The sequence below is a fragment of the Schistocerca cancellata genome, chromosome 1 (genome assembly GCF_023864275.1).
Source record: "Schistocerca cancellata isolate TAMUIC-IGC-003103 chromosome 1, iqSchCanc2.1, whole genome shotgun sequence".
NCBI classification, from domain to species: domain Eukaryota; kingdom Metazoa; phylum Arthropoda; class Insecta; order Orthoptera; family Acrididae; genus Schistocerca; species Schistocerca cancellata.
In genome coordinates, this window is record NC_064626.1 from 852,863,857 (window position 1) to 852,886,310 (window position 22,454).

A 22,454-nucleotide genomic window follows, 5' to 3' on the forward strand; every position below is an offset into this window, starting at 1 on the left:
TTTGAGAAATCACCAGTTTTTTGCATATTATGTGAACTGCTTAATTCAACTTTCTGCACTCTTCCAGTTAGGTATGATTTAAACCATTTGAGCGCTGTCCCATTTATACCACAGTACTTGAGCTTATTTAGAAGTATTCCATTATTTACACAATCAAAAGCCTTTGAGAGATCACAAAAAATCCCAACGGGTGACTTCCGGTTACTCAGAGCATTAGTGAAAGTATATACAACATTTTCCGTTCAAAAACCTTTCTGGAAACCAAACTGACATTTTGTTAAGACTTTATTTTTACAAAGGTGTAAAGCTACTATACAATACATTAGTTTTTAAGAATTTTGAATAAGGCAGTAAGAAGAGAATTTGGGCGGTAGCTGTTGACATCAGACGTATACCCTTTTATATGCAGTGGTTTAACAATGGCATACTTCAGTCTATTTGGGAAAATACCCTGCTTCAGATAGCTATTATATATGTGGCTAAGATTCCCACTGATCTCTTGGGAACAAGCTTTTATTATCCTGCTGGAAAGGCCATCAATCCCAGCGACGGAAGAAATTTTCCTCAGCGTGAAAAGTGAGACTGGTCGGTGGGTTTCAGTTTATAATCACACGATGCTGTCCTGCCTTAAATTCTATGCGTCTTGTCGGGGTCTGTATGAAGTGAGATCTGTGTACACTATTGCTGGAGGTCCGCGCTATTGACGGCTAACGTTTAGAGAGTCAGGCCCTTTTGGTGCTCCTCGCCAAAATGCCTGCTCCCTGTCTCAGTTATTCCATTATGTCCACTTTAGCAAATCATAACAATACAAACGTTACGGTTCGTTCCACTGGCACATATGGTGCTTCTCCACATTACAGACTTACACGTCGCAGTTATAAATGAGAAACAAGGAGCACCGTTTTCTCCAGGAGGTTGTCGCGAATACTTTGTGAGCGTTTATACGAGGACGTGCTGAAAAGTGATGCCTCCGAACATTTTATGCGATAACTCTTAAAGCTTTTTAAAGCAAACCTTCAACAGTCTTAGGAAATTAAAGGGAGACACTATGCCGCAGTCGTACTCGATCCCCCATCACTGAAGAGACAGCAAAAACTTTATAGTGCCAATGGCACGACTTGGACTCAATCATGGAAGATTTCGGCAACATCTGTAACGCCTCAACATGATCACATCTTTTTTATGTGAATGCGGCAGTGAGGAAGATTTTCAAGCATATTTTCTGAGACGGAACTTGTCAAGATAGTACAAAATTATAGAACAAATTATGAACCGTGGAAATGCTTTACCAACAAACACTAAAACTATTTTAGCAATAGAAGACAGTAAAGCGTATAAGCTCTTACACCGTTTTACAACAGAGAGAGAGTCAAATAAAAATATAGGAAGAGAAATCTTAGACTGAAATATAATAAATATGGTAATTTGCTTACCACAATGACTTAAGTTGAATTTAGATGCATGTAACATAAATCTTGTTTCAGTAGGGTTCCGCAGCAGGTTGTATGGGTGACGCTTGAAAGCCATTAATAAATTAAAATACTACATCTTTATCCTTCACGTCTATATATTTATCTCAACACATTTCTCCCAACGAGAGACCAGTTTGTTGATACTGTCACTGTTGAATGTTTGACTTAGTTGACAGGGAGACAACCTCACCTCTGCTTGCACCGCTTCATCACTGTTTAAGTGAAGTCCTCGAATGTGTTCTTTAAGTTTTGGAAATAGATGAAAATCGGATGGAGCCAAGTCGGTACTACCTGGAGAATAATCGATGACGGTGAAGCCAAGGGGTCGGATTGTTGCATATGTAGCAACGCTCGTGTGTGGTATGGCATTCTCATGCTGGGAGAGAGGGTGCTCCATGTATGTAGGAGCGCTTTAAATTCGATCTTTCAGCTTCCTGAGGGTCTTTCAGTAGCTTGCAGAGTTAATGGTGGTGCCTTTAGGCATGAATTCCAAATTCCCCATAAGCTGATGACATGGTCTTCAAAAAAATTACTCTGAGCTCTATGGGACTTAACTTCTGTGGTCATCAGTCCCCTAGAACTTAGAACTACTTAAACCTAACTAACCTAAGGACATCACACATATCCATGCCCGAGGCAGGATTCGAACCTGCGACCGTAGCAGCCCCGCGGTTCCGGACTGCACGCCTAGAACCACTAGACCACCGCGGCCGGCACATGGTCTTCACATTTTTTATTTATTTATTTATTTATTTATTTATTTATTTATTTTTTTTTTTTTTTTTTTTTTTTTTTTTTTTTTTTTTTTTTTTTTTTGCGTCGGTGATCCTTTGTGGCGGAACTCCACGGATTCTCTCTTGTTTCCGAGGAACTGGCGAAACCAGCTTTCACCATCTGTCTCAGTAGTATTATTAAGGAATCTGTTGTAACGGCGACCGGAACGGTCGCGAGGTTGAAGTGACGGAAAGCGCGGCGGGACACGCGAAGCAGCCTGCGAACAACAACACAGCGGGAGAGGACGGACACGACCAACGAAGGACAGAAAGATCAACAACAAGATCGAAACAACCGAGTCACTCGTACACAGAACAAGAAAGTAAATAAGCTGTCTAAGACGAGTCGATGTGTCCAGAGACGTACGCAAGGTTAGGCTGGCTGAGCGAGAGTCAGGCGCTTAAGTACTCTGTCGGGGGCGCCGTTGTTGGCCGCTGGAGCCACGTGTTCCACTGTGGCGCCCTCACACTAAAAGCGGGCCTGGAGGCGCGCGCCGCCACAGCTTACGGAGCGAAGGTGCAGAGACCTCTATGGGTCTTCGACGTCCATGACGTCTGGCGGGGATTCAAATTCCGCGGCGCGCGGTACCAGAGAATCCATCGCCCTCCCGCTCAAAACGCAAAAGAAATTGTTGACTGATTTCCAGATTTCCAATATTCTCTGTTTCATGTCAGGAATGAGCCATCGTACACATAGTTTTCTGTACTGAAATTGTGCATGATGGCCTGTACATGCTCCCGTGCTAAGCAACACCACCTGAGAACTTGTCTATATTATCAAATTATTTTCTTTTATGAGATCATCAACGTGATTCTCATGAGTGCCGCCCGTTGCCCTACGCTGTCGTCAATCCCGAGCTCTGTCACATGCGTTCAGGTTAGCACCATCATTTCTTTCACTGCGACCGTGAATAACACAATGTCGCACGTTACTGATGTCGATACAATCATCACCTTATACAGCTTTCATCATTCTATAGATTTCAATTGGACATACGATTTCTTCAGTTAGAAACTATATTACGAGGTGCATTCAAGTTCTAAGGCCTCCGATTTTTTTTCTCTGGACTGAAAAGAAATAGAAACATGCGCATTGTTTTAAAATGAGGCCGCGTTCATTGTCAATACGTCCCAGAGATGGCAGCACCGTACGGCAGATGGAATTTTACCGCCAGCGGCGAGAATGAGAAATGTTTTAAATACTTAAAATGGCAACGTTTTCCTTACTTCAACAGCGTGCAATCATTCGTTTCCTGAATTTGCGTGGTGTGAAATCAATTGAAATTCATCGACAGTTTAAGGAGACATGTGGTGATGGAGTTATGGATGTGTCGAAAGTGCGTTCGTGGGTGCGACAGTTTAATGAAGGCAGAACATCGTGTGACAATAAACCGAAACAACCTTGGGCTCGCGCAAGCTGGTCTGACGACATGATCGAGAAAGTAGAGAGAATTGTTTTGGGGGATCGCCGAATGACTGTTGAACAGATCGCCTCCAGAGTTGGCATTTCTGTGGGTTCTGTGCACACAGTCCTGCATGACGACCTGAAAATGCGAAAAGTGTCATCCAGGTGGGTGCCACGAATGCTGACGGATGACCACATGGCTGCCCGTGTGGCATATTGTCAAGCAATGTTGACGCGCAACGACAGCATGAATCGGACTTTCTTTTCGTCGGTTGTGACAGTGGATGAGACGTGGATGCCATTTTTCAATCCAGAAACATAGCGCCAGTCAGCTCAATGGAAGCACATAGATTCACCGCCACCAAAAAAATTTCGGGTAACCGCCAGTGCTGAAAAAATGATGGTGTCCATGTTCTGGGACAGCGAGGGCGTAATCCTTACCCATTGCGTTCCAAAGGGCACTACGGTAACAGGTGCTCCTACGAAAATGTTTTGAAGAACAAATTCCTTCCTGCACTGCAACAAAAACGTCCGGGAAGGGCTGCGCGTCGGCTGCGCGTGTGCACCAAGACAACGCACCCGCACATCCAGCAAACGTTACGCAACAGTTTCTTCGTGCTAACAACTTTGAAGTGATTCCTCCTGCTCCCTACTCACCTGACCTGGCTCCTAGTGAATTTTGGCTTTTTCCGACAATGAAAGACACTCTCCGTGGCCTCACATTCAACAGCCGTGCTGCTATTGCCTCAGCGATTTTCCAGTGGTCAAACAGACTCCTAAAGAAGCCTTCGCCGCTGCCATGGAATCATGGCGTCAGCGTTGTGAAAAATGTGTACCTCTGCAGGGCAATTACGTCGAGAAGTACCGCCAGTTTCATCGATTTCGGGTGAGTAGTTAATTAGAAAAAAAATCGGAGGCCTTAGAACTTGACTGCACCTCGTACAGTACGCTGTTTCTCAAGCACCAACATCCTTGCGTTACACACCGCTATTTTAGACGTTATAATTGGGAGCCCTCTAGCAGCAGAGGGTTGCACCTGACGTTAGCGAAACGGGAAAGTCGGCCGAGTGATATGCATGATAGGTAATACTTCATCCGGTATTGAGAATACAATAAAAAATTTTGAGATTTTTAGCATGGCCATGTAAGGTTTTAGTTATCACATCGAAAATAACATGCTGCGGCCATGCAACTTGGTGACGGTGTTGGTCCTCCTCTTTGTTGTCTGTGACTTCGTACACAACGGTAAGTAGATGTGGGCTTCAGAGTGGTGTGGTAACTCTCGTCGCAGGAAAGGTAAACAGGGTCAGAAATGATTAGAGAGCAAGTTAACACATTAAACAGAAGATATACTTAACTTGTATTTCTACAAATGTACGAAGACTCATTACAAATAGTGCAGCAAGATAGAGTCCAGTTGTCAGTGTCAAGAGGCTCTCTGTACTAAAGCATGAACGATGGAGTCGGAGTGGTGACGAGACGGCGACGACGTAGCATCTCTTAGCCAAGAGGCTCCAAGTGCGAGTGGGTGTCTGGCTGTTGGCGGCCGTCCTGTATTGCTGCTACAGAGGGCTCTTGTAGTCCAAAGCCGCTGGAGGCGTGGCGCAGCGGCCGCGCTCCATTGGGTTGGCTCAAATGGTTCAAATGGCTCTGAGCCCTATGGGACTTAACAGCTGTGGTCATCAGTCCCCTAGAACTTAGAACTACTTAAACCTAACTAACCTAAGAACATCACGCACATCCATGCCCAAGGCAGGATTCGAACCTGCGACCGTACCAGTCACGCGGTTCCGGACTGCGCGCCTAGAACCGCGAGACCACCGCGGCCGGCGCTCCATTGGGTCCGCCAGATCCCGCACGACCACTCACGGCCTCTGACGGAAAGTTGCAATTTCGTAGCGATAACGTCCGTGGGGTGGTATTATCAGCACGTGATACCACACTCTTGATATTCTACATTCAGTGCGACATCTTTTCCTAACTGTGTATCAGTTGGTGGAGACCTTGCTTGTAGAAATTTTGGGGTTTCATGCAACGTTCCACTTGTAAAATTACCTCTTCTTCATTGTAGAAATTCCTACCAGGCAATTGTCACTTCATCCCAGGAAAAACGCAGAATACACTGGGAGTCATGTCAGAATAATAACGGGAGACATAAAACTGGATAGCCCAAAGGCGCAGCATGTGTGAATGCATCCTGCACAGAATGAGAAGGAGTACTTTGGTGGTAGTAGTCAGCTTCCTGCAATGCTTAATGTTGTCGTCATTCCGTGACCTCATCAGGAGATGTAACCTGTATCTCCTCTAACTGTTTGCACTACGCTCCTACACTCCCAAAAAACACTCAGTAACATCTTGCACTGTGATGGTTGAGTCTATTGGCTATGATTAACCCACCCATATATTTCCACTTTTTCTGCTTAGTCTTGGAGTCTTAGTGATACACTCAACACTCATCCACAGCAATGAGGCGGCTGCATAGGTCCAGCACAGCTAGAACTTTTGAAGGCGTCCGTCCACTTCTGTTATGATCTCCAGTTCTTCACGGAGAGATGGTCTGCGACTTTCTTCTTCCACATTCAGACTAGTTTTACAGCACCACCTAACCACTGTGCTCTTATGATGGTGCATTGTTGCCGCAGATTTCCGTCAACTCAGCATGGATTGTTGCAGTGTTGCTCTCCTTCAAATGCACGATACGAATTAACATGCGATATCCCACTTCAATGGGCCTGCCGCCACTTAAATGGCCAACAACGGATAAGACTTCGAAAATCCGGGACATTTGGTTCAAATTGGAATATATGCCCGCACACATCCAATCTGTCCACGACAAGTAGGCCGATCTCCTTAGTATGCAGCGGGGAGCAGGGGAGATCAGAGGTGGACCGTTAATAGTCGGTGGATTCTCAATTATCGATGACTTCTTATACTTCTAGACAAAGATGTATGGGAAACACGTTTGTAGGAGTGAGTCTAAGCGTCCTCGCGGCTGATTTTTTTAAATACAAAATGAATTACCTATGCGCCTGTGAAGTGAACTTTAATTGAGATTTATTGAAATTATATTTATTTACAGTCAATCTAATTTCTCGAAATACAAAAAAGGTCTGGGCTTATAACAGACAGTTGTATAAAGGCCCCTCCCCTCTACCAGCACCTCCCTCAGGACGCCCTATATATGCCCTCAAAACTAGGACCAGTCAGGGGAAACACGGACGAATGGCTGCCGTACACTTCATCAACATGCTTTACTATTTATTTATTTATTTTTTTTTTTTTTTTGCTCCTCTAGTGCCGTGCTGCGATACGTAGAGCAGGAGTTCAGTGTGTATCAAGACTGTAGAGATTGAAAGCAAACAAACTAAACAACCATTAATTAACTTTATTTTTTGAAATGAATAATTACAACTCTATGACCATCCATCGTATACGAATACTACACGCACTCGTATTGTTAACTGATTCTCTTTTGCTGTCCATAGGATTGTTGTTGTTGTTGTGGTCTTCAGTTCTGAGACTGGTTTGATGCAGCTCTCCATGCTACTCTATCCTGCGCAAGCTTCTTCATCTCCCAGTACCTACTGCAACCTACATCCTTCTGAATCTGCTTAGTGTATTCATCTCTTGGTCTCCCTCTACGATTTTTACCCTCCATACTAAATTGGTGATCCCTTGATGCCTCAGAACATGTCCTACCAACCGATCCCTTCTTCTGGGCAAGTTGTGCCACAAACTTCTCTTCTCCCCAATCCTATTCAACACTTCCTCATTAGTTATGTGATCTACCCATCTAATCTTCAGCATTCTTCTGTAGCACCACATTTCGAAAGCTTCTATTCCCTTCCTGTTTGAACTATTTATCGTCCATGTTTCACTTCCATACAAGGCCACACTCTATACAAATACTTTCAGAAACGACTTCCTTACACTTAAATCTATACTCGATGTTAACAAATTTCTCTTCTTCAGAAATGCTTTCCTTGCCATTGCCAGTCTACATTTTATATCCTCTCAACTTCGACCATCATCAGTTATTTTGCTCCCCAAATAGCAAAACTCCTTTACTACTTTAAGTGTCTCATTTCCTAATCTAATTCCCTCAGCATCACCCGACTTAATTTGACTACATTCCATTATCCTTGTTTTGCTTTTGTTGATGCTGCAGTCGCAGGTTCGAATCCTGCCTCAGGCATGGATTTGTGTGATGTCTTTAGGTTAGTTAGGTTTAAGTAGTTCTAATTTCTAGCGGACTGATGACCTCGGCAGTTAAGTCCCACAGTGCTCAGAGCCATTTGAACCATTTTTGTTTGACCTGTTTTCTTCTTTTTGGCGTTGATGGTACGAAGTCTTGATACGTCGTTTCTTTCTTTGGTACGTCTTTTCTTCTCGGTAGCAAGCTTTTCTTATCCTATACATTATGCTTCCATTCGTTCTTTATGGGATATCGACGTAAGAAACGCAGATTTCAAATCTTTACCAGAACATTTCCCCTTAACCTTTAGTTTGGACAGCGCAATTATATCTTCCCGTGAAATAATGTCACGTGGTAAGGTTGAATGTCATCTTCTGCGGGGATTATCGTTGAAGAATTGTCGTCACATTATTGGTGCGGCGTGTATTCTGACAAATGCGCTATTTTTTATTTTTGGGGCCAACTGGAACAATTATTTCCTCGCGAAAGTGAAGTTTAAATTCAGTAGTGTCAACAAATAATTCGTTGATTCTTCTTTTCAAACACTGCGTTATGCAATGTGTAATTAAAACGTCAGAAAAGTTGCATTTAAATAATAAAAAACAGACCCACCTCATTTTATCGCCTCTAGGGCGACTTGCCGGGACGAACTTTGACGGAACGATAAGTCGTAATAAGGAAAACCTGCCACATGTTGGTCTACAGCTGAACTGATGATCAGCTCAAAAATTCGATGCGAGTTTTTACCGCCATCGGGGCTTTATCCCCACCTACCACATGTAGGTGTAGATGTAAGATTCCACAATGCAGACAACGTTCAACACACGAAGAGCTGTATTTATACGAATGCAATAACAGCATCCAGAAACAACCATAGTATTCTGTCAAACATAATGATCCTTTTGGATGATGCGGCCACATGTTGAGCTGCAGGCATTTTCCAGTAACATCTACATTTTACATCAGTGTGTCTGCGAAAATTAAATAACTTACGCAGTACATGTAATTAATCATGCAGCAAAGAAATGGGATTCCTCTATGAAATACGTACCACTCTTTTCCTGTAATGTGGACTTGCTGCATACCACGCAAAGCAAATTGCTGCAGGCAGCCCACTCTTGGCGTACATACACAGACACAGTGTAGTTCATCCATAAAAAAAGTGTGAGCGCGTGCGTGTGTGTGTGTGTGTGTGTGTGTGTGTGTGTGTGTGTGTATGTGTGTGTTTGGAGCTTACGGTCGCTCAACGGCGAAGTTACCAGCGCCTTCGCCATAAACAGTGCGATAGGATTGTTCGACACACATAATTGTTGCATTCCCACGGCTGGTCCACAGTCCCAAGACACTCAACACACCGAAAATGTTTTATGCAAAGATGTTGTTTATTTATTTGCTGTTAAAATGTCAGACACTGGAAACTGCCTGTGTAGGTGATGGTGCTATGGTCGGTAATGTGTTTGTAACGTTTAAGAAATACTGACTGTTAAAAACTTTTTCCCCATCAATATCATTTACCTCTAAGAATGAAGTTTTCTTATCCTTTTTTGCAACATGTAGAGCTGAAAGTATTGTTTTTTTCTGTCGACGGAAATGATTTAACCTGGAAGTACAGGGGAAAAAATTCTAGTTCTTTTGGGTCGCTTCTCTCTAATGTGGTCTCTGAAACTTTTCTGGCTGGAAATTATGTCCACTTTTTCCTTTTAGCATGCAAGGCAATTTTCTCAGACTATCACATACTCACAAAATTTTTATATATTTCTTTGCGTGTGGCTGAATGTGTTATCTGACGTCGTTGCCTGAATTTTTAATCAGAAGTGTAGTTTACACTTCTGTCAGCTCCTTCAGTTAAATGAATATTTTGGAAGAAGTGTCACATAGGTAAAGGATTCTGGCGAATTTCTTGAATTCAGTGTAATAACTAGTTGTGCTATGTTTCCTGGATGCTTACAGTTTTTAGTTGATTACCGGCCAGATAGCCTAATCGAGAATCTATACCTCAAGGTAATTGTAGTGATCGTTTCTTTTCGATAACTAACGTCCTCTAATGGTAATCAGTACGCTCTGTATACAATATCTGTAAATTTGGAAGAATTTTGTGCTTCTGCATTCACAGGTAAGTGTTGGACGATAGCGTCTCTGTATGTTTCTTTTTTTATTTTTTTTTTAAATAAGGAAGTTGCATGCCAGAGCTTCGTTTGTAATGCAGAAGCCAAGAAATTTAACAACCCTTCCCCATTTTCAAGCTCGACCGTGAAAGTGTTGTTTTTTGTGTAAGATGTTCTCTGCAGGTAACTTACACCTTAGCGCCAAAGAAACTGATATAGGCATGCGTATTCAAATACAGACACATGTAAATAGGCAGAATACGGCGCTGCGATCGGTGACGCCTATATAAGACAACAAGTGTCTGCCGCAGTTGTTCGATCGGTCACTGCTGCTACAATGGCAGCTTGTCAAGATTTAAGTGCGTTTGAACGTGGTGTTATAGTCGGCGCGCGAGCGACGGGACACAGCATCTCCGAGGTAGCGATGAACAAGGGATTTTCCCGTACGAACATTTCACGAGTGTACCGTGAATATCAGGAATCCGGTAAAACATCAAATCTCCGGCATCGCTGCAGCCTGAAAAAGATCCTACAAGAACGGGACCAACGACGACTGAAGAGAATCGTTCAACGTGACAGAAGTACAACCCTTCCACAAATTGCTGCAGATCTCAATGCTGAGCTATCAGCAAGTGCCAGCGTGCGAACCATTCAACGAAACATCATCGATATGGGCTTTCGTAGCCGAAGGCCCGCTCATGTACCCTTGATGACTGCACGATACAAAGCTTTACGCCTCGCCTGGGCCCGTCAACACCGACACTGGACTGTTGATGACTGGAAACATGTTGCCTGGTCGGACGAGTCTCGTTTCAAATTGTATCGAGCGGATGGACGTGTAAGGGTATGGAGTTTACCTCATGAATCCACGGACCCTGCATGTCAGCAGGGGAATGTTCAAGCTGTTGAAAGCTCTGTAATGGCGTGGGGCGTTATATATTAAAAATAGTACTTCTTTATAAAGTTGGCGTACAATTTACTTACAGTGTCACTGCTCTTGTCCACGTGTTCAGCAAACCACTGCTCTTTCCTTGGCTGTTAGCGGAGCATGAGGTCGAAAGAAACTCGCTGTACGTAATCACATGGCAGTTTATTGCCTTTTTTAAAAGTACTTTCTCTTTCGATGCGTTCGTGTTATTTGCACTTCACCTGACTTTAGAAACAGAACCGTGGTTACTTTTGTTCGCACTTGGCAGTATTACAATGTTTACTTTTGTTAATTTGTTTTTCGTGTAGGTTGTCAGCATTGCCAACCTGTAAAAATATATAAATCGCGTGTGTGTGTGTGTGTGTGTGTGTGTTCAAGAGAGACAGGGAAGGAGAGAGAGAGAGAGAGAGAGAGAGAGAGAGATTAGACTGTGGCAGAGGGCAGAGGGAGAATGTTTGTGTGTGTGTGTGTGTGTGTGTGTGTGTGTGTGTGTGTGTGTGTGTGTGAGTGTGTGTTTGTACGTGTATTAGTGAATGTAAATTAGTGAAGATATCTTATATGTTCAGCAGAGGTGTGAATGGAGTGGAGAGGAGCTGGTGGAAGCGAGAGGGGTTGAAAGATGTGGGTCGAACTCTGAGGGATGAAAGAAGCTGGGAGGAAAGGGGCCTGACTGTGGAGAGTTAGTGAATGGGCGGCATATGTGGAGATGTGGTCATTGTATATATTTAATATTATGTTAAGTGATCAGTTCGTTTAAAGATTGTGTGGTTTTCCAGGCTCGTCTGATCAATTATGAGTTGTTTCTTTCCTGGTATGGTTTTCTGAATGTGGTAGTTTTCTAATATGGTTTGGAGGTGTTTTTTGTGGTGTTTGTGTTTACGATTTTCATGTCTGTGTCTCTGGTGGTAATTTTAGGTAGGTGATCGTGTAAGTGTTCTGCAAAATATGAATGATTTGCTCTGTATTTCCATGATCTTACACTTCTTTGTACCGGTCGTCAAATGTCCTCCTGGTTTGCCCCATCTCGCATCACATACATTGCACGTCAGGTAGTACTTTCCTGACTTCTCATATAGATCAGTTTTTCGTATTATTTTGGAAAGTACTTTTCAACTGAATTTTTGGATGGTGGGCCCACAGTCTAGTGGCCAGTTTGTGGTTAAAGTCCTTCACTGCTAGCATTCTAAGCAGCTACTTTCGGGTCTGAAGCCACCTTTGCAATAATTGAGCGAATACAGATGTTTCCAAAAATTTAAGAATCTTTGCTACGCAAGGACCGTAGCGATAGAAACGACTGATCAGAGCGCACACAAACGACGACATGCACTCGATATTCCCGCGCAGCACTGTGGAAGTGAAAACAGTGAAGCTGGCTGTCGGATACGTGGAGCAAAGGGGCCAGGGGAGAATATATTGGCATCGATCACCATAGCTAAACCGTGGAGTATGAATCTGGCCGTAGGAGAAAAAACTAGTTAAATTACTGCATTATTTGCGCTGTGTCCCAAGCGCTGGTCTTGATGCGCAAAGGGACAATCAAGAACGAAATTTGAGCCTGAAAAACTAATGGGAAACGAACATGTGATGCACAATCGTCGGAAGCGAGTGAAAAAAATGGAAGATAAAAAACAGAGGGAGGGAGGAAGGGAGGGCACGAACAGCCGCGGTCCCGGGGGCCGACGCATTTTAAGGCGTTATTTCTATTCATTTGATCAGCAGCGCTGCGGATCGCGAGCCAATAGGGGCATTCCATACTCGGGCCGGCCGGCGCTGTTAATGTGTCGTGCATAGTGCATGAGCCGGACGCGTGTACGGCCACATCAAAAATTAACGCAGCAGCGCGCCGTAAGTAAGCTTCTCGAGTGACCGCAAGGACTGTGGGCAACAGTGGCCTGTCGCTGTGTCAGCTTCACCGGCCGCGAGGCAGCTACTTGTGTCTGACGATGGCTGCATAAGCACGAAACGGTTGCATACATCACACCCAGTCACGTTCCATGCAACTGACGTCTTATGTTACCAGCAGCTACTTTTCCTTCTAGCAGTCCTTCAAGTTCGAAAGTTGTTCTTAGATGATCTTAATTCGTCCATACTGGATGAATGTGTAATCGAGACTCTGCAGACTTTGCTGTCTGTGGCTTGGAATTTATTTTGCGTGTATGTATTGAGGCGCAAGTAAAGAAAATATTAGCCAAGTGCGAGTTGGGATCGCGCTCTGAGCGATCCGTACAGACTTAATTACACTACTGGCCTTTAAAATTGCTACACCAAGAAGAAATGCAGATGATAAACGGGTAATCATTCATATATTATACTAGAACTGACATGTGATTACATTTACACGCAATTTGGGTGCATAGATCCTGAGAAATCAGTACCAGAACAACCACCTCTGGCCGTAATAACGGCCTTGATACGCCTGGGCATTGAGTCAAACAGAGCTTGGATGGCGTGTACAGGTACAGCTGCCCATGCAACTTCAACACGATACTACAGTTCATCAGGTGTAGTGACTGGCGTATTGTGACGAGCCAGTTGCTCGGCCACCATTGACCAGACGTTTTCAATTGGTAAGAGATCTGGAGAATGTGCTGGCCAGGGCAGCAGTCGAACATTTTCTGTAGCTAGAAAGGTGCGTACAGGACCTGCAAAATGCGGTCGTGCATTATCCTGCTGAAATGTAGGGTTTCGCAGGGATCGAATGAAGGGTAGAGTCACGGGTCGTAAAACATCTGAAATGTAACGTCCACTGTTCAAAGTGCCGTCAATGCGAACAAGAGGTGACCGAGACGTGTAACCAATGGCACCCCATACCATCACGCCGGGTGATACGCCAGTATGGAGATGACGAATACACGCTTCCAATGTGCGTTCACCGCGATGTCGCCAAACACGGATGCGAGCACCATGATGCTGTAAACAGAACCTGGATTCATCCGAAAAACTGACGTTTTGCCATTCGTGCACCCAGGTTCGTCGTTGAGTACACCATCGCAGGCGGTCCTGTCTGTGATGCAGCGTCAAGGGCAACCGCAGCCATGGTCTCTGAGCTGATAGTCCATGCTGCTGCAAACGTCGAACTGTTCGTGCAGATGGTTATCCCCATCTGTTGACTCAGGGATCGAGACGTGGCTCCATGATCCGTTACAGCCATGTGGATAAGATGCCTGTCATGTCGACTGCTAGTGATACGAGACCGTTGGGATCCAGCACGGCGTTCCGTATTATCCTCATGATCCCACCGATTCCTTATTGTACTAACAATCTTTGGATCTCGACCAACGGGAGCAACAATGTCACGATACGATAAACCGCAATCGCGATAGGCTACGATCCGGAAACGTGATGGTACGTATTCCTCCTCCTTACACGAGGCATCACAACAACGTTTCACCAGGCAAGGCCGGTCAACTGCTGTTTGTGTATGAGAAATCGGTTGGAAACTTTCCTCATGTCAGAACGTTGTAGGTGTCGGCACTGGCGCCAAATATGTGTGAATGCTCTGAAAAGCTAATCATTTGCATATCACAGAACCTTCTTGTCGGTTAAATTTCGCGTCTGTAGCACGTCATCTTCGTGGTGTAGCAATTTTAATGGCCAGTAGTGTATATACACTAGCGCAAAAATCGCTACACCAAAAATTAATTAATGAAGACTAACGAAATTTCGGCCATTGCAATTATGAAATGTTGGTAAATTAATAACCGGAGGAACCACCAGAATGTTGAATGGAAGTATGCAAACGTGCATGCACTGTGTCGTACATACGCCGGATGACCATTTCTGGGATGGAGTTACGTGCCTGTTTCAATTTATCGGTCAATGGAGGGACGGGTAATGCTATCCCATATGATGTCCCACATGAGCTCGATTTGAGGCAGATTTGGTGATCGAACAGGCCAAAGCAGCATCGACATAGCATGATGAGTTACAACAGCGCTATATAGACGAGCGTTATCTTGTTGGAAAACACTTCCTGGATTGGTGTTCATGAATGGAAGCACAACAGGTCGAATTACCAGATTGACGTACAAATCTGTAGTCACGGTGTGTGTGTTAACCACGAGAGTGCTCCTGCTGTCATACGAACTCGCACAGCTGACCGTAACTCCATGTGAAGGCCCAGCGTGTTTAACATGCAGACGGGTTGATTGTAGGTCCTCAACTGGCCTCCTCCTAACCAACACACGACCATCACTGGCACACAGACAGAATCAGCTTCCATCAGAAAACACAACAGACCTCCACCCTGCCCTCCAGTGAACTCTTGCTTGACACCACTGAAGTCGCAAATGGCGGTGTTTCCGCGTTAGTGTAATGCACGCTGCAGGGTGTGTAGATCGGAGTTGTGCTAGGGCATTTCGAAAAGTAAAGATACAATGGCTCACAGTCCTTAAGTAGAACATTTATTTAGAAAACGTCAGACACATCTTATTAACTGGATTATTTATTATTTTTCGACATAATCACCCCCGTTATCTAAACATTTGTTAAGTCGGTGCACAAGCTTTTGTATCCCACAATCATAGAAGGTTGCCTCCTGTTGTTGGAACCACATTTCAACTTCATCTTTGATCTCTTCATCCTAGTGGAATGATTTTCCACCAAGATGTGACTTCAGGTAACGGAAGACATGGAAGTCGGTGGGCGCAAGGACCGGGCTGTATGGTGGATGGTCCAATACGTTCCATTTGAATTGTTTGAGTAGTGCTTTGGTTACGAGCGCTGTGTGAGGCCGAGGGTTGTCATGAAGCAAGCGGACTCCACTTGTCAGCATTCCCCTGCGTTTGTTTTGAATTGCACTTCGAAGACGTTTAAAAGTCTGGCAATATGCAGCAGCATTAATTGTTGTTCCAGGAGGCATAAATTCCAACAGAAGAATGCCTTGTCTGTCCCAATAAACAGAACCCATGATTTTCTTCGCTGAAATCGACGTTTTGCATTTCTTGGCTTTTGGTGAATTCGAATGGCGACATCGCGTTGATTGTTGCTTGGATTCAGGTGTATGGTGATACAACCACGTCTCGTCACCTGTCACAATGTGAACAAGGAACTCATCACCTGCTTCAGCATAGCGTGTGAGGAAGTCGAGTGCAAAGCCCATCCTTTTCTTTTTGTGTTCTTCCGTTAACAGTTTTGGAACCCAGTGCGCACACAATTTCCTGTACCGTAACTTGACAGTCACAACGTCATAAAGAGTTGTCATTGACACGTCTGGTATGATCTGATGCAATTCTTTCAATGTGAGACGTCTATTCGCACGAATTGCTTCCTCTGTTCTCCGAAGAAGGGCATCAAAGACCACAGATGGCCCACCTATTCCCATAATGTTCCCATAAACAGAAGTAATTTCTTTGTGAATATCCGCTGGTCGCTGACCTTTTGCATGAAGAAAACGTATGACGGAGCGCACTTCGCATTTGGGGGGATTCTGAATCGGCGCAGCCATTTTAAACACGACCTACTCCAACCAGAAGCAACGTTCAACTGCCGAGCAACTGCGAGGAGAAAGCTAACGGTTCGAGGTTAACACCAGTGTTGCCAACTTGCTCGGCAAAACTCTTCTGCTCCTCTGGCGTACGGCGTATCTTTACTTTCCGAAATACCCTCGTAAATGAAGTAACCTATTTGTAACAGGTCGTTGTGCCACTGTGGTGGCAACTGCTACTCGAATTTCAGCTGTAGACGCAATAAGATGCGCCACAGTCATACACCGAACACGACAGTCTTCCCTCTCGGCAGTGCCACGTGGTCATCCGAAGCCCGGTCTTCTTGCAACCGCACATTCTCGTGGCCACCGCTTCCTGCAATCATGTGCAGTGGCTATATCCCGGCCAAGTCTTTCTGCACTATCGCAGAAGGAACATCCACCTTCTTTTAGCCCTATTACATGGCGTCGTTAAAACTCAGTGAGGCGTTGAAATTGCGTCTTTGTCACCTTAAAGGCATTATTGACTAACGTGACCTCACCACGTTCAGTTCAAAGGCAACTAACGCTCACGACTGTTAAAACAGGTATTAAAAGCAAACCTCATTTACATCCATATAGTGGCGCTGCTAAAGCAACTCTTAAGCGACTGGCGCGAAATTTGAAAAGACATCAGCTTTCAGATGTAGATTACCAACTGTTTTTATGTTGCACAGCTCCTTCTTGATGTTGAATTTTTTTTCTGTCAGTGCATATACAAAGTTCATTCATCCCGGGTTTCGAGAATCTCAACGATTTTTGACTATTCTCTATATCGATACTTAACAGACGGAAGACACAGTCGGATAACACATAACAAGAAATTGTTTTTTCTATATGATGTAATTACAAATTAACAATTATCGAATTTTTTTCCTTTACTCGTAGTCTAAAATCTTGCGTCTTGCTAAATTTCATATTGGGCCAACGGAAAGTAGACCTACCCTATAGGTTTTCATGAGTGAGTTTGTGAATATCAAAACGTGACTAAATGGTCGCTCTTTTGAATGCGTTGAATTAGAATCTTAACGCTTTTACACCGTCAAGGGACCATAGACCTTAGTATGCGACATAAATTTCAACTTGATTCCTTTAACAGTCGAGAAAAAGGGGCTGTAATGGACAGTTGTTGTTGTTGTGGTCTTCAGTCCTGAGACTGGTTTGATGCAGCTCTCCATGCTACTCTATCCTGTGCAAGCTTCTTCATCTCCCAGTACCTACTGCAACCAACATCCTTCTGAATCTGCTTAGTGTATTCATCTCTTGGTCTCCCTCTACGATTTTTACCCTCCACGCTGCCCTCCAATACTAAATTGGTGATCCACTGATGCCTCAGAACATGTGCTACCAACCGGTCCCTTCTTCTTGTCAAGTTGTGCCACAAACTCCTCTTCTCCTCATTAGTAATGTGATCTACCCATCTAATCTTCAGCATTCTTCTGTAGCACCACATTTCGAATGCTTCTATTCTCTTCTTGACCAAATAATTTATCGTCCACGTTTCACTTCCATACATGGCTACACTTCATACAAATAGTTTCAGAAACGACTTACTGACACTTAAATCTATACTCGATGTTAACAAATTTCTCTTCTTCAGAAACGCTTTCCTTGCCATTGCCAGTCTACATTTTATATCCTCTCTACTTCGACCATCATCAGTTATTTTGCTCCCCAAATAGCAAAACTCCTTTACTACTTTAAGTGTCTCATTTCCTAATCTAATTCCCTCAGCATCACCCGACTTAATTCGACTACATTCCATTATCCTCGTTTTGCTTTTGTTGATGTTCATCTTATACCCTCCTTTCAAGACACTGTCCATTCCGTTCAACTGCTCTTCCAAGTCCTTTGCTGTCTCTGACAGAATTACAATGTCATCGGCGAACCTCAAAGTTTTTATTTCTTCACCATGGATTTTAATACCTACTCCAAACTTTTCTTTTGTTTCCTTCATTGCTTGCTCAATACACAGATTGAATAACATCGGAGATAGGCTACAACCCTGTCTCACTCCCATCCCAACCTATGCTTCCCTTTCATACCCCTCGACTCTTATAACTGCCATCTGGTTTTTGTACAAATTGTAAATAGCCTTTCGCTCCTTGTATTTTACCACTGCCACCTTTAGAATTTGAAAGAGAGTATACCAGTCAACATTGTCAAAAGCTTTCTCTAAGTCTACAAATGCTAGAAACGTAGGTTTGCCTTTCCTCAATCTTTCTTCCAAGATAAGTCGTAGGGTCAGTATTGCCTCACGTGTTCCAAACATTTCTACGGAATCCAAACTGATCTACCCCGAGGTCGGCTTCTATCAGTTTTTCCGTTCGTCTGTAAAGAATTCGTGTTAGTATTTTGCAGCTGTGACTTATTAAACTGATAGTTCGGTAATTTTCACATCTGTCAACACCTGCTTTCTTTGGGATTGGAATTATTATATTCTTCTTGAAGTCTGAGGGTATTTCGCCTGCCTCGTACATCTTGCTCACGAGATGGTAGAGTTTTGTCAGGACTGGCTCTCCCAAGGCTGTCAGTAGTTCTAATGAAATGTTGTCTACTCCGGGGGCCTTGTTTCGACTCAGGTCTTTCAGTGCTCTGTCAAACTCTTCACGCAGTATCATATCTCCCATTTCATCTTCATCTGCATCCATTTCCATAATATTGTCCTCAAGTACATCGCCCTTGTATAGACCCATTATATACTCCTTCCACCTTTCTGCTTTCCCTTCTTTGCTTAGAACTGGGTTTCCATCTGAGCTCTTGATATTCATGCAAGTGGTTCTCCTTTCTCCAAAGGTCTCTTTAGTTTTCCTGTAGGCAGTATCTATCTTACCGCTAGTGAGATAAGTCTCTACGTTCTTACATTTGTCCTCTAGCCAACCCTGCTTAGCCATTTTGCACTTCCTGTCGATATCATTTTTGAGACGTTTGTATTCCTTTTTGCCTGCTTCATTTACTGCATTTTTATATTTTCTCCTTTCATCAATTAAATTCAATATTTCTTCTGTTACTCAAGATTTTCTACTAGCCCTCATCTTTTTACCTGTTTGATCCTCTGCTGCCTTCACTATTTCATCCCTCACAGTTACCCATTCTTCTTCTCCTGTATTTCGTTCCCCCATTCCCGTCAATTGTTTCCTTATGCTCTCCCTCAAACTCTGTACAACCTCTGGTTCTTTCAGTTTATCCAGGTCCCATCTCCTTAAATTCCCACCTTTTTGCAGTTTCTTCAGTTTTAATCTACATAACCAATGGCTCCTGTATTTCGTTCCCCCATTCCCGTCAATTGTTTCCTTATGCTCTCCCTCAAACTCTGTACAACCTCTGGTTCTTTCAGTTTATCCAGGTCCCATCTCCTTAAATTCCCACCTTTTTGCAGTTTCTTCAGTTTTAATCTACATAACCAATAGATTATGGTCAGAGTCCACATCTGTAATGGACAGACAGACAATAAAACTGATGCTACAAGGGTTCCGTTTTGACGTTTGAGGCACGGAGCCTTCACGATAAAGCATATCTATTTACTATATATGATCAATCTTAGGGTTCACAATATACACCATTAGTCCAAAAAATCGAGGCTGGATTCATAAAAAATAGAGAACAGTTAAGATGATGGTTTTAATACTTCAGGTGTTTTACATCATTTCCTCTCACTTGAATGAATGTACAGAACGTTCGTACAACCATGTGAAACGGTCTGAAAAGTCCTTTTTTTTAATGTTGCCCAACTCGTACGCCACATTGTCTTGTATGTCTGTTACATCGTGAGAGCGTTGATCCTTGCTATGAATTTCTGCACTTTGTTGTAGGTTCGTATCTCTAACATCATGCCTCGTTAATTGCGATGTTTTTTTGTTTTCAGAAGTAAATTTTCTACGTTTCGCATTATAATCAAGTCACGACAGGCATCCATGTGTCATTGTTTTCGTTCGGGAGTTAAGGAGTTCAGGACAAACTTTGCACACACTTTTCATTTCTTCAAAACATCGTGAGAATGTCTCGAATACCTGATTTATAGACGTTGCTGCATTTCGATTTGTGACACTACGTTGTTGACATACTACAATCGCATGTCCACTACTTCACGCTGTCTGCTCACAACTGTCTGGACGACTGCAAGTGTGTTGTTTACAGTTGCTGGTTCAAGCTGCCACCGTAGTTACTGTGCTGACGTCGCTTATACTGAAAAGGAGGAAGCCATTTCGTATGCCCCTTTTCATATAATATGAGAATAACACGCTAACTATAAGGTAATGCCAGAGTGGAATACAGTAATAATGTTTCATTAAAGTGAACTGGATTACAGTGGGTATACGTACTGACTTCTAACTAACTTCGTATCAAATACTCTAAACACGGTACAGGTGTTCACTGTTTTCCTCTACCCTTTTTATAAGTGCTTTGGAACAGAAAGCATGCTGTATCTTGGATAGGGAAGGCAGTGACTGACGAACCGAAAAATGCGACCGTCTGGGCCAGGCACAAGTGGGCTGCCTCTACTGCTGAATCACCATGCCAGGCCAGGCACAGGGGGTGTCAGCTATAGTGCATTGACGACCAAGCCTTGCCACATGACCGAGCTGAGGCCAGGGAAGTGATTCAGTCTGTGGGAGGCCGGAACTTCCTCGTTTTGTGAAGAGTACCTTCAGGCGATAACAACCTTATGCTTTCCTACAGTAACACGACTTACAGTAAAATAAGATCCTAACCTCAGGCACAGTTTTTATTTTCGGAGGACCTCTGATGTGAGGTGGTGCTGCGCGCGAAAATGCCTGGTAAAATTGTTGTGACGTCACAGAGACAGAGAAGATGCAGCAACCTCTTGGAGGAAGAAGAAGAAGAAGTTTAACACTCTGCGTGGTGTCTGTTTGTTCTAAGCCGTATCTCCCTACCACTTTCGCGCAACGACACTCTGAGCGTGTTTTTTAGGGAATTGACGAGTTTGAACCTGGGCCCTGTTGCTGGTAAGGAGAAGCCAGACCCCACATGACATGTAGAGTTCAGAAGAGTTCAGTGAGACTAGCGATGATTTAATCAAATACTTAACGATTTTCGCGTCAGCTCCACTGCACTCCCTGTAAAAGAATTTAATACTAACTAAATTTAGTGGAAGGGGTTCAAGGCTTTCCTATTTTTAGTTAGCTGGTAAAATAACGTCGAAAAAGTAGTTAAGTTTACCATTGGAATTTTTATTCTATTCACAAAACATTGTTTATAAATTGCGCTATTGATGAAAGGAAATATTTTAATACAGGATGATAAAAACCAACTGCGTTCAACAAAAATGTGAACGAATATTCCCTGAATAGGTTTCCAAGTTCTATAATGGATCGAAGGATGACCTATGCCATATCACATCTATAATCTAGGTTTAAGTTAAGTTTAATAAAAGAGAAAACTATTAAAATGGTCTACAGTGACACTCAGTTATCTTAAATTACTTATTTAACTTGTCGTAAATTACAGTGGCTGACGTGGCTTCTCGATAATTATATAACAGAAAAATCATCGCGTTTCAGATTTTAACTTCAAGTAGAAAATGTGAATGCCACGAAGTTTAATTGACGATCGACTCTAGTATTACGTAAAAAGGGGATGTAACAGATGAGACTTCTGCAGTTCTGAGTAAAGCTTTATGCGCTCTTATGCGGCATCACGTGCGTTCATTACCTTGTCGGTGGTTAGTCGGCGTCAGGGGGCGGTGGGCAGCGCAGCTCCACGCACCTCGCCGTCTCGGTAGCAACTCTCTCGAAGTCCTCCTTACTACTGTTTACCGAAGTTAGTTTAAGAAAAGGTATCTGGCTGTGTTTTCAACTCAATGTTAACCTTAAGCTCCGCCTACAAAATTTCTGTCTATCCAATGAGAAACGTTATACTTTTCGTGACGGGACAATGTTTTTAATGTTTGCTACGTAACAGAGACGCCTATAGTCTCACGCTAAAACTTGCAGATGGTGTGGCCCTTTTAGTGTTATCGTAAGATCCATACTGTTCTTCTGGAGGGCTCTATCTTTTAACATGGGCTGGGGGATGGACCTCCCGGCGATCGGCCGGCGATGTGAGTGGTGTCCCATTGTCCCGCTAATATAGTAGGGCCTTCTAGCCTACA